This window comes from Callorhinus ursinus, unplaced genomic scaffold (assembly GCF_003265705.2).
Source record: "Callorhinus ursinus isolate GAN/ISIS: 27379988/994484 unplaced genomic scaffold, GSC_fseal_2.0 scaffold87, whole genome shotgun sequence".
Taxonomy (NCBI): domain Eukaryota; kingdom Metazoa; phylum Chordata; class Mammalia; order Carnivora; family Otariidae; genus Callorhinus; species Callorhinus ursinus.
In genome coordinates, this window is record NW_027397149.1 from 854,453 (window position 1) to 865,738 (window position 11,286).

At 45.8% G+C, this 11,286-nt stretch overlaps 1 long non-coding RNA gene across 1 annotated transcript; it reads right to left on the reverse strand.

Moving 5' to 3' along the window:
* Positions 1-1,378: 1,378 nt before the first annotated feature.
* LOC112810527 (uncharacterized) lies at positions 1,379-5,752 on the reverse strand. The gene is made up of 2 exons (XR_003204848.2): positions 5,223-5,752; positions 1,379-1,673 (listed from the first exon to the last, which is right to left on the reverse strand). It is a non-coding gene; the product is annotated as an uncharacterized lncRNA (long non-coding RNA).
* Between the last annotated feature and the right edge of the window lie 5,534 nt (positions 5,753-11,286).

The window sequence follows — 11,286 nt, forward strand, 5'->3', positions numbered from 1 at the left end:
ACCACTTCACACTCATGGGGATGGCTAGAATAAGAAAGAAAGAAAATAACATGTATCGATGAGGGTGTGGAGAAATTGGAGCCCTTGTACGTTGCCAGTAAAATGGTGCTGCTGCTGTGCGAAACAGTTTGACAGTTTCTCAAAGAAAAGTTAAACATAGAGTTACCATACGACCTAGCAATTCTAAAAGAATGGAGAATGTACGTTCATACAAAAATGTATACATGGATACTCACAGCAGCATTATTCATATTAGCCCCAAACTGGAAAAAAATGTAAATGTCTATCAACTGATGAATAGATCAAAAAAATGTGGTCTATCCACAGGATGGAATATTATTCAACCGTAAAAAGGAATGAAGCACGGATCCGTGCCACAATGTGGAAGAACCTTGAAAACATGCTAAGTGAAAGAAGCCAGGTACTAAAGGACACATATTGTGTGATTCCGTTTAAGTGAAATGTCCAGAATAGGTAGATCTTTAGAGACAGAAAATAGATTAATGGTTGCCAGGATGGGTGGGGGGAGTGGGGAATGAGGAGTGACTGCTAATGGGTATAGGGTTTCTTTTTGGGGTGATGAAATGTTCTGGAATTTGTGGTGATGATTGTGCAACTTTATGAATATATTAAAAACCACTGAATAGGGGGCACCCGACTGGCGCAGTCGGAAGAGCATGTAACTCTTGATCTCGGGGTTGAGATTTTGAGCCCCACTTGGGGTATAGAAATTACTTAAATTTTAAAAAAAATCTTTGAAAACCACTGAATTGTACACTTATTTAAAATGGCAAAGTCTGGGGCATCTGGGTGGCTCAGTCAGTTGAGTGGATGCCTTTGGCTCAGGTCATGATCCCAGGGTCCTGGAATAGAGCCCCGCATTGGGCTCTCTGCTCAGTGGCGAGTCTGCTTCTCCCTCTCCCTCTGTGATCTCTCTCACTTTCGCTCTCTCTCAAATACATTTAAATAAATAAATAAATAAATAAATAAAATCTTTAAAATGGCCAAGTTTATGGTATGTGAATTCTATCTTAAAAAAATAAAAAAGGAAGGGGTGCCTCGGTGGCTCAGTCCCTTAGGCATCCGACTCCTGGTCTTGGCTCAGGTCTTGATCTCCAGGTTGCGAATTCAAGCCCCATGCTGGGCTCTGCACTGGGTGTGGAACCCACTTAAAAAAAGAAAAGAAAGAAAACTAGGAGTTGAAATTGTGTGTGTGTAAAATCTGAAAGGACACACAACCAAACTCCAGACAGTGGTTACTTCTGAAAGAATAAGGTTTTCATATGTCTGTATTGTCTGAATTTTGTTTTTACAGTGAGGATGTATAACTTACATAATTTTAGAAAATAAAAATAATTAAAAACACAACAGAATGGAGGAACTTGTATTTGTTTATGGGAAAGTGGGAAGGCCCTTCAGATTCTCCCTGTGTTGTGAGGAAATCCTGCTCAGCTTGCAAGGCCACTTCCAGGGTCATGGCCTGTGGGATGCTTTTGCAGACACATTATAATCTGCTGGTAGGCAGCTGCAACGTGACAAGTTGCCTCCTGGTACTTAGATAATATCAGATAGTCTTTTTCAAATTCAGTTAAAATCAGATAATTCAGACTGACTCCTTTTGATCCTCTGTACAGCCGTTAAAATTTACATCTAATCAAATTCTTTTGGTTGTTCTGAAATTACAAAAAAGAATACATGTTTAAAAATTCAAACACTACAGGAGCATGTAAAGTATAAGGATAAACACTCTCTTTTAATATCCACCCCCCCCCCGGCCCACACACACTCCTAAATCTCAAAAATAACCATTGGTAACAATTTAGAGCCGTACATTCTTCTAGACTGAAAAAAATTTGTTAGTTCTAGTAATTAACCATACAGGTTGGACCAGTTTGTTCACCACAGAACATCTAACGCAGAATTAATAGTCAAATTGGCCCTTTCTAGAGTGAAGGTTTTCCTGTAGACCGTCTTCAAAATTTAAATTCTTAAATTAGCGCTTCAGTTTATAGAAACGTCAAGTGTCTCAGTCTTAACACCTGGGACAGAAGGAATTCAGGAAACGATCTCAACGTCCCCACTGCTTGGATCGCAGTTTAGCTGTATGCTTCAGTAGGCAAGCAACTCATTTACATATTTATCAGATTCTGGTTTTCAGTTTAAAAGAACAAAAGAATATTTTTTCCCCTGCTGTTTGAGGGCTAAGGCTGAGGAAGCTACAAAAGTACAAGTAAGCCCCAAGGATTCTAGAGTGTCAGGGGCTCCATGTTGGAGAGAGCAGTTGACTCCCCTGAAGAACTGGGTTGCAGAGATCTCAGGCTGGGCCATGTGAGGAAATCCTGAGGCAGGATTTTCCTTACACACACACACACACACACACACACACACACACACACTTCGTTAGTCATGGGTCTTCATCATCTCTCAGATTGTCAGTTCTCTCAGGGCCCAATTGGGTTTCTCCAATTCCATTCCATTTGTTCAAATCCCCATCAGTTCCCGTGTGAACAATTTGCAACTTCTACAGCTCTTTCTTCCTTCACTACCCTGCCTCTAGAGAAGGTTCTACCTCCTGGAGAATTCCAAATTAACCTCGAGAAACATGAGCATGTCTCTCTTAAGAATTACCTCAGGTGATTGATTCCCCCTTTTGCATACACAAGATCATGTCCAAGTTTGTTGGCATGGCTTTCAAGGGCCTTGTTGTCTCTTCATACTCTGTGCTCTAACTTAGCTAGCCAATGACTCATCAGGGTTTAAACAGACAAAGTATCTAGAGAGGAGTCTATGAAACTCAAGAGCATCCGCCATACTGTGACCCCCTCCCGAGGAAATTAGCTTCAGTAGGTGCTTTCTGCTTGATGTTATCTTGCCTGCATCAAATGAACAGTACAAAACCGATCGTGCTGGGGCGCTGGGCTGGCTCAGTCGGTGGAGTGTGTGTGACTTTTGACCTCGGGGCTGTGAATTTGAGCCCCACGATGTTGGGTGTAGAGATTACTTAAAAAATAAAATCTTAGGGGCGCCTGGGTGGCTCAGTTGGTTAAGCGACTGCCTTCGGCTCAGGTCATGATCCTGGAGTCCCGGGATCGAGTCCCACATCGGGCTTCCTGCTCAGCAGGGAGTCTGCTTCTCCCTCCGACCCTCTTTCCCTCTCGTGCTTTCTATCTCTCATTCTCTCTCTCTCTCTCTCAAATAAATAAATAGAATCTTAAAAAAAAAATAAAATCTTAAAGGGGTGCCTGGGTGGCTCAGTTGGTTAAGCGTCTGCCTTCGGCTCGGGTATGATCCCAGGGTCCTGGGATCGAGCCCCGTGCCGGGCTCCCTGCTCGGTGGGAGTCTGCTTCTCCCTCTCCCACTCCCCCTGCTTGTGTTCACTCTCTCACTGTGTCTTTCTCTGTCAAATAAATAAATAAAATCTTTTAAAAACAATAAAATAAAATCTTAAAAAAAAAGGAAAAAGGGAAAGGAAACTGATGGTGCTGGCCGTACCCAAGATCAATGCCGAGGGCGAAGGGTGCCTCAAATAGACTCAACCCAACAGATGCCAGGTCTCTTCAGGATGGCTTGGTTGTTCCACTTACCAATTTTCCATTGTTCCATGGAAATGGACTCCAACATATCATCTCACAGGGGAGTGACAAATGAGACCCTCGACTGGGAAGTTCTGGGGTACCCAGAATCTGTGCATCTAAGATGCACTCAGTGGCCTGAATAGCTCAGGTCTGCTGTGTCTTTTGTAAGGTAAAATGATTTCAATTATGTCTTACTTTTCTAGGGGTTCATCTGAAAACGATGAGAGAGAATTTTCTCTTGCTCCACTGGAGAGAGTAAACAAGACTTTGTGTCCAGCCATTTCTCATCTTCATCATTGCTCATTCCCTGGTCCGAGCCACCATCACCTCGTGCCTGGACTTTGTGGCAGTCCCCTAACTGGTCCCCCTGCTTCCGACCCTGCCCCTGCTATAGTCTGTTCTCCACACAGCAGCCAGAGGGATCAGATCATGTTACTTTCTTGCTCAAAGCCCTCCAGTGGTTCTCCATTTCACTCAAAATGCAAGCCAGAGTTCTCATTGAAGCCTAGAAAGCCTTAACCTATCAGACATCTCACTATCTCTCTGAAACCCAGTCCCCCTCTTGCTCACCCCTTTTCAACTACACTGCTGTCCTGGCTCTTCACTCATTCCATCACACCCCTGCCTCAGGGCCTTTGCACTTGCTGTTCTCTTGCTTCTCTTTCCCAAGAAAGCCTCATGGCTCATTCCTGCATCATCTCCTTTGAACTTTGCTCCTTAGCACTTGTAGACTTCTGCTTACACTATCTAATTTACTTATCCACCTGGCTTATTGTCCCTCTTCCCTATTACAACCTAAACTCATGATTATTTGTTGTTGCTATTCACTGCTCTATCCCCAGTACCTAAAGCAGTGCCTGGAGCATAGTAGGTAAATATGTAGTCAGCAAATATTTACTGATGAATGAATGCTCCTCTTGCTGCTGAGGATAATGAAGAGGTTTTTGCTTTCCAGGGTCTAGATGCTTAGGAGCAAGAAAGAGAGGTTGGGGGAGTTGAAAGTGGAGGCCCACATTAAATTATATATTTAATTTAATATATAAAATTAAGTAATAAGCTGGTGGCAGGTTAGCAATCAGTTGGCTCCCTTTAGAACAGAAACTGGAGGATGCAGAGGGGACCGGTCAATTCACAAGGGAGGGGAGAATGGTGCAGACATACAGAGACATGGATGTCAGAAGAGATAATCGTGAGGTCTATGAAAGGAGTGGTGACAGCTCGGAGGGCTGCCTCCATTCCTGATGGCCTCCCTAGTTCCAGTCCACAGTATGGCCATGCTGAACCCTTTCTCTTGTGGTGCTTAAATGAATAAAATGTTGCCTAAGCAAAGGTGTGGCAGCAGGGAGCCTCTGGGCATGTTTGGGGACCAATGGGCCCCTGGCTGATGTAGATGGCAGCAGGAAAAGCAAGCTGGGGCCTCCCCTGCCCCCCACCCCCAATCCACCAGGCCTGACTGCCTACAAACCCAGGACAAACCAGGGCAAAGTTCTCTTTTCAGATTCACACTGAAGATTTGCTGGTGCAAATGCTGCTGGTTGCCATCAGCTGCTATCTCCTCGCCCAGGCTCCCCACCCACCACTTCCTCCTAGGTAGAGTAACATAGGCCACTTTGGTCAGGATGGTTCTAACAGAAATATCTGGCTCACCACAGTGGTCTTTCCCCTTCTTTCCACCTGCCAGGAGGTTAGAGGGAGAAACTCCCTGGGGAAGGAGGCTGGGCCTCCAGGGGAGGGGAGGTCATTGAGGCCCAGAGGGGCCCACAGTGGGTGCGGCACAGAGGCCACCACCCTATTCCAAGGCCCTTATGATCTCATGGCTAGGTGCACCAGGGCATTCTAAAGTCCTAGAAGCTCTACCTGGGATTTTCTGAGGGAGGGCTGAGCTGAATGCACCACAGGTAGGGATTTTCTACGGATGGCACTCTTGAGTATTCACATGCAGTCCACGGGGTCCTGTTGTCACTGAGTGACCTCACTCCGGAGGCTCCACGTCCAGCCTCTTGGCATATGGTTGATTGTGTCCAAAAGAGGCTATCATTCGGGGCCAGAAGCCTGGGATCCAGTTTCAAGCAGTATTGACTTGCTATGTTGTGCCAATACCTCCCTTCACCTCTCTCTGGGCCTTGGTTCCCTCCTCCCTACACAGCTCAGGCTTCTGCAGGACTCACCAGTCTGTGAGTTCAAACAGGATCATATGAATGTTAATACTCCCATGTTGTTGCCTTATTACCCCCACCTGCTAGTACAAGATCTCCCGCTTCCTGCAAAGTCTCTGCTATTTCAGAAAGTCTTCAGAGGTATCTCATTTGTACTCCACTACCTTGTATGGGAGCTGCTCCAGGCTTCACATCTTGGCTGTAATTCTATAACCAAAACCACAGATACAACAATTCTTGGCTATTCGCCCCAAGCCCGTAAAACACCAAAGCTGTGGTGGAGTCAGGAAGAGCCTCTCTGCTTTGAGTTACCCTAAGCTCCAACTGCTTGGGCTCCAGTGTGTACAGGCTAGTAAAGAAGCCCTTTCAAGTTTTACTTATGACTTTCTCTCTCTCTGTCTCAATCTGTCTCTCTCTCTCCCCCAATCTCTCTCTCTCTTTCTCACTGATTTATGTTCAGGGAGCTGAGCCAGACCGACCTGCAGAATAGATACATGTACAGGAAGGACCACTACTCCTCTCTGACAACTAAATTTCACTCTGGGGTCAAGCTCATCCTAGTCTGAGCCTACCCCCTTAGGGCACTCTGATGCTCCCTCTTGACTAGGTCTTCTATTGGGTCACCCCATTAGTTCTCCATACACGCCCAGTTGTTCTGGAACTTCCAAAAGGACCAAAACCCACATTTGGCTTACAATGGGGATATTGGTAACTCCAGCCTATCTTTTTTGTTGCATCAAGGAAAGTGAACTCCCTGCCATAACTCTCCTTCCCTGGGGAAAAGAAAACCTCTCCTGTCTTCTGAAGAGGTAGCCTGAGTCCATTTAGAAAACAAGTCAAACAGAACCTGGAAGACTTGTCATTGCATTACGTGTTTGCACTGTATAATGAGGTGAAGCGTTTGGGGGAAGCAGCAGCCCTGTTGATTATCTAAGTGATAAGGAAGGCTTCCTCCCCGCTCTCACCATCTATCAGACTCTTCTCAATCCTTTCTGCCACTGCTCCTCCAGCTGAATGTTCCTGAAGCTCCATCAGGAGGTGTGGATGACTTCCTTCAAAGCCTTGGATGACTCCCTCTTAATTTAGAGGGTCTTGGCCAAATGTCATGTCGTGGCAAGTCACAGGAACCCATTTGAGCTGACAGAAAGCAAACGAATATCTTTGTCCAAGGGCTATCACAAAGCCCTTAGAAGAACCCAAATACGATCAGGTCTTCTAGGTGGCTGGAAGAGGGCACCCTTCTCCACCTCTTCAACAAAGGTTGAAGAAGGTTGCCCTTCAATGCCAACATCAGCCCAACTTTCCATACACTCTGAATTTCCACACTCTTAGGAAAGAGAATCTGGCCAAGCTGGGGTGAAATGTTCACCCTACAGTAATCAGCTACTGCCAAGGAAACAGGGTCCTACACAAAAACCAGCATCTGGCCACCTCACCCTCAACCTCTGAAGTTCTTAGTTACCTGGGCTAATGCTCAATCTTACTCCATAATTTTCTTTAGCTTTGTGCCCTACTTTCCGCCCTCAATCTCTCACCAGCCTATCCCCTTTGCCTGGAACGTGCATCCCCGTTGCCATTTGTCAAAACCTTCCCAGCCCTGAGGCATTGTGCCAACTTCTTTGTGCCATCCTTTATGATACCTTCGATTGGAAGTGTCGTAACAGGGCACCTGGATGGTTCAGTCACTTAAGTGTCCGACTCTTGGTTTCAGCTCAGGTCATGATTTTGGAGTCATGATCTTGGGATCATGATCCTGGAGTGGTGCGATCAAGCCCTGTGTCAGGCTCCACACTCAGCAGGGAGTCTGCTTGGGAATCTCCCTCTCCCCCTCCCTCTGCCCCTCCCTCCTCTCTTTCTCTCTTTCAAGTAAATAAATACCTTTTTAAAAAAAGCATAGTAACAAAATTTCAGATTTGAAAGGGCTCTCAAATATCACCTAATTAAACTTTGGCCTACTGCACGAATGCCCCTTATACATTACTTCCTATTAAATTTTCAACCAGGTTCTCCTTCCATACCTCCCGAGACAGGACGCTCTTGACTTCCCAAGGAGATCCACTGCGTCTCCTGCAGCTCTGCTTGTAGGAAAATGCTTTCTTGTATTACATGCGAGTTTGCTTCTTTGTGACTTCCATGCTTTAGACCTGGTTCTGCCCGGCCGAAATGCCCAGGACAAATCTGTTCTTTTTCTCTTCTGGAAGCCCCTTCAGAAATGTGGACAAGGCTTATGGGTCTCTCTTCCAGGCTGAACATCCTCAATTATATCTAATGTTCCCTGTAAGACAAAGTCTCAAGTCCTCTGACCACCCCAGGAAGAATGCCCATTTCAACGATCCTCCTAAAATCTGGTGCCTTGAAATAAATGTAACGAGGATATTCAAGGAAATACTTTAATTAAAAAAGGAAAAACTAGGGGTGCCTAGGTGGCTCAGTCATTCAGCGTCTGCCTTCGGCTCAGGTCATGATCCCGGGTCCTGGGATTGAGCCCCACTTTGGGCTCCCTGCTTGGCGGGAAGCCTGCTTCTCCCTCTCCCACTCCCCCTGCTTGTGTTCCTGCACTCGCTGTGTCTGTCTTTCAAATAAATAAATAAAAATCTTTTTTAAAAAAAGGAAAAAGTAAATTGAGTATCTAACAATAATAGGAAGTTGGTTATACCAGTGGAATAAGTCCATTTTATGAAATACTATTCAGCCTTTAACAAAATATGGTAGATTTACGTGTACTGGCATAGAAAGATTGTCATGATAATATAAGGAGAAGAAAAGCAAATTACTAGTGTGTGTTACATCTTTTTTTATTAAGATTTTATTTATTTATTTGAGAGAGAGAGCACAGAGGGAGAGGGAGAAGCAGACTCCCCATTGAGCAGAGAGCCAAAGACAGACGCTTAACCGACTGAGCCACCCAGGCGCCCCTAGCATGTGTTACATCTTAAACACTTCATTTTTTGGTGTATACATTAAAAAAACTTGGTGGGGGAAGAGGGCTGTCTGGCTGGCTCAGTTGGAAGAGCACGTGACTCTTAATCTCTGGGTTGTGAGTTCAAGCCCCAAGTTGGGTGTAGAGACTATTTGAATAAATAAACTTAAAAAAATTGGGGGGAGGGTATTTACTGGACTCTACATAGTTATTTCTAGATTCTAGAGATGTCTTGATTATTTCTAGAGTATAGAGGATGACGTTTTAGAGCTCTTTCATTATATATGTAGTGTTTTTTTTTATAAAGAGCACACATTACTTTTATAATCAGAAAACAATAATAATAAAGGATTTGCAGTGCTTTGGTGAGCTCCAAATATCAGGGTGTCAATCTCCCACCTCATTCACATTCTTTCCATTTATTCATTCAACAAATGCTCTCTAAGGCCTTCTCTGCACCAGAGCCCATGCTGGGCCTTGAGCTCCTGGAATCCAGTGAGGCGTGGTCCCAGCTGTGAGGAGCTTACAGATGTTAGAGGGAATCTAGAATGATAATTGCAAAAACAAGGAAATTTCAGGGTTGTGGGATCACAGGGGAGGGACCTCCTGAAGTCTTGAAGATAATAGTGTTTGTTGGGCATGAAGGGTTGTTGGGTAACTAAGAGTGGCCTGTGCAAAGGCCCTGAGGCAGAGAGAACTATGCTGGTTCTGTCCATCCCATACCCTACTCTATCTTAATCCAAGTCACCACCATCCTCTGCTGCATCATTCCTCTCCAGTCTGTTCTTGATCTAGCAGCCAGAGTGATCTTTCAAAATTACAAATACAATGATGTCACCTCCCTGCTTAAAACCAATCCTGTGACTTCCTCTTTCTCTTAGGACAAAAAGTCCAAGATTTCTTCACATGGCTCATCAGATCGGTTTTTTTTTTTTAAAGATTTTACTTATTTATTTGAGAGAAAGAGAGCACAAAGAGAGCCCCCCGCTGAGCAGGAAGCGTGATGGGGGACTGGATCCCGGGACTCTGGGATCATGACCTGAGCTGAAGGCAGATGCCTAACCAACTGAGCCACCCAGGTGCCCTAACCCATCAGATCTTGCATCTAATCATCAGGAAATCTGTTGGTTCTGCCTTCAAAAAATATCCTGAGTATGACCACCTGTCATTATCCCTGATGTAACCAAGTCACCATTGTCTCTCCCCTGGGTTTTTGCAGGAGGCTCCTCACTATCTCTCTGTATCCACTTGCCAACCCTGTCCACCCTCACCTCAGCCAGACCGACCATGTCACTCTTCTGGTCTAAACTGTCCCGTGGCTCCCATCTTACCCAGAGCCAAAGCCAAAGGCCATCCCATAGTCCAGGGGCCCTGCACCCATCTGGCCTTTCATTGTCTCTCCGGTGTCACCTCCTCCTGCTCTCTCCCTCGCCCACTTGTCACCAGCCACACTGGCCTCCATCCAACACATGAGGCTTGCTTGTCTTGGGGCCTTTGCCAGGGGTGCTGTTCTGCCAGAAATGCTGTTCTACCAGGTTATCCCATGAGTCCCTCTCTCTGCACCTTCCCAATCACCTTCTCGCTCTTTATCTCCATCTCCAAAACTTCCATTCTCTGAGTTCTGCCATCACTCTGAGTCTCTTTCTGTGCTGTGTCTCTCTCATTCTTATGGCAAGAGGTGACTCAGTATGGCTTCTCACATTTACCCCAGAGGCAGAGATGAAACTTCCTGCCCCATACGGTGATGGAAGATGGTTAACAGTGTGAGGGGCTGTGAACATAGGTGTCAGTTCTCGAGTTTCCTAAGGGAGAGCCTATTGCTGGCAGCCCCATGGGGCAAACGCAGGGGAGGTGGGATTGGGGGCTGAGGCTGTGCCTGGCCTGGGTCAGGCTTAGGTTCAGGGGCTGGCAACGGAGACACTGACCTGGATGTTGAGCCAGGGTGGTGGGGGCTCAGAACAATGGAGAACGTTTTGACCTCTGGGGTTTGAATGCAGAGTAACAGCTAGAGCAAAGTCAGATTACCTCAGTCCTACAATGACCTGTAAGGCCCTATGTCCTGTGCCATCCTCACCAACCTTGTTACACACCTGTCTGACCTCATTTCCTACAGCTCTCTCCACTCAGTGTGCACCAGTCATCAGGCTGCCTTGTTGCTCCTAGAATGCCCCAGGTATACTCCTGCCTCAGGGCCTTTGCACTTACCATTCTCAGCCTGAAACACTCTTTCCCAGATATCTGCATGCTATTCTTCTCTTAATTCAGGCCTTTACTTCAAAGTCACCTTCTCAGTGAGGTCTTCCCTGGGTACAATCACAGAAGACACATTCACATACCAGACTTCCTACCCTCCCCCTCTTCAGACTTCATTTTTCCTTCAATATCTATCTCTAACAAATGATTGATCTTATCTATTGCTATCTCTTTCCATTAGTATGTCAGCTCCATGAGGACAGAGAGTTTTGCCTGGCATTCATTGTTATAACTTCAGTATCTAGGGCACAAAAGTTTTCAATAAATAGGGGGCACCTGGGTGGCTCAGTTGGTTAAGCGTCCAACTCTTGGTTTTGGCTCAGGTCATGATCTCAGGGTCCTGGGATCAATCCCCACGTCAGACTCTGCACTCAGCACAGAG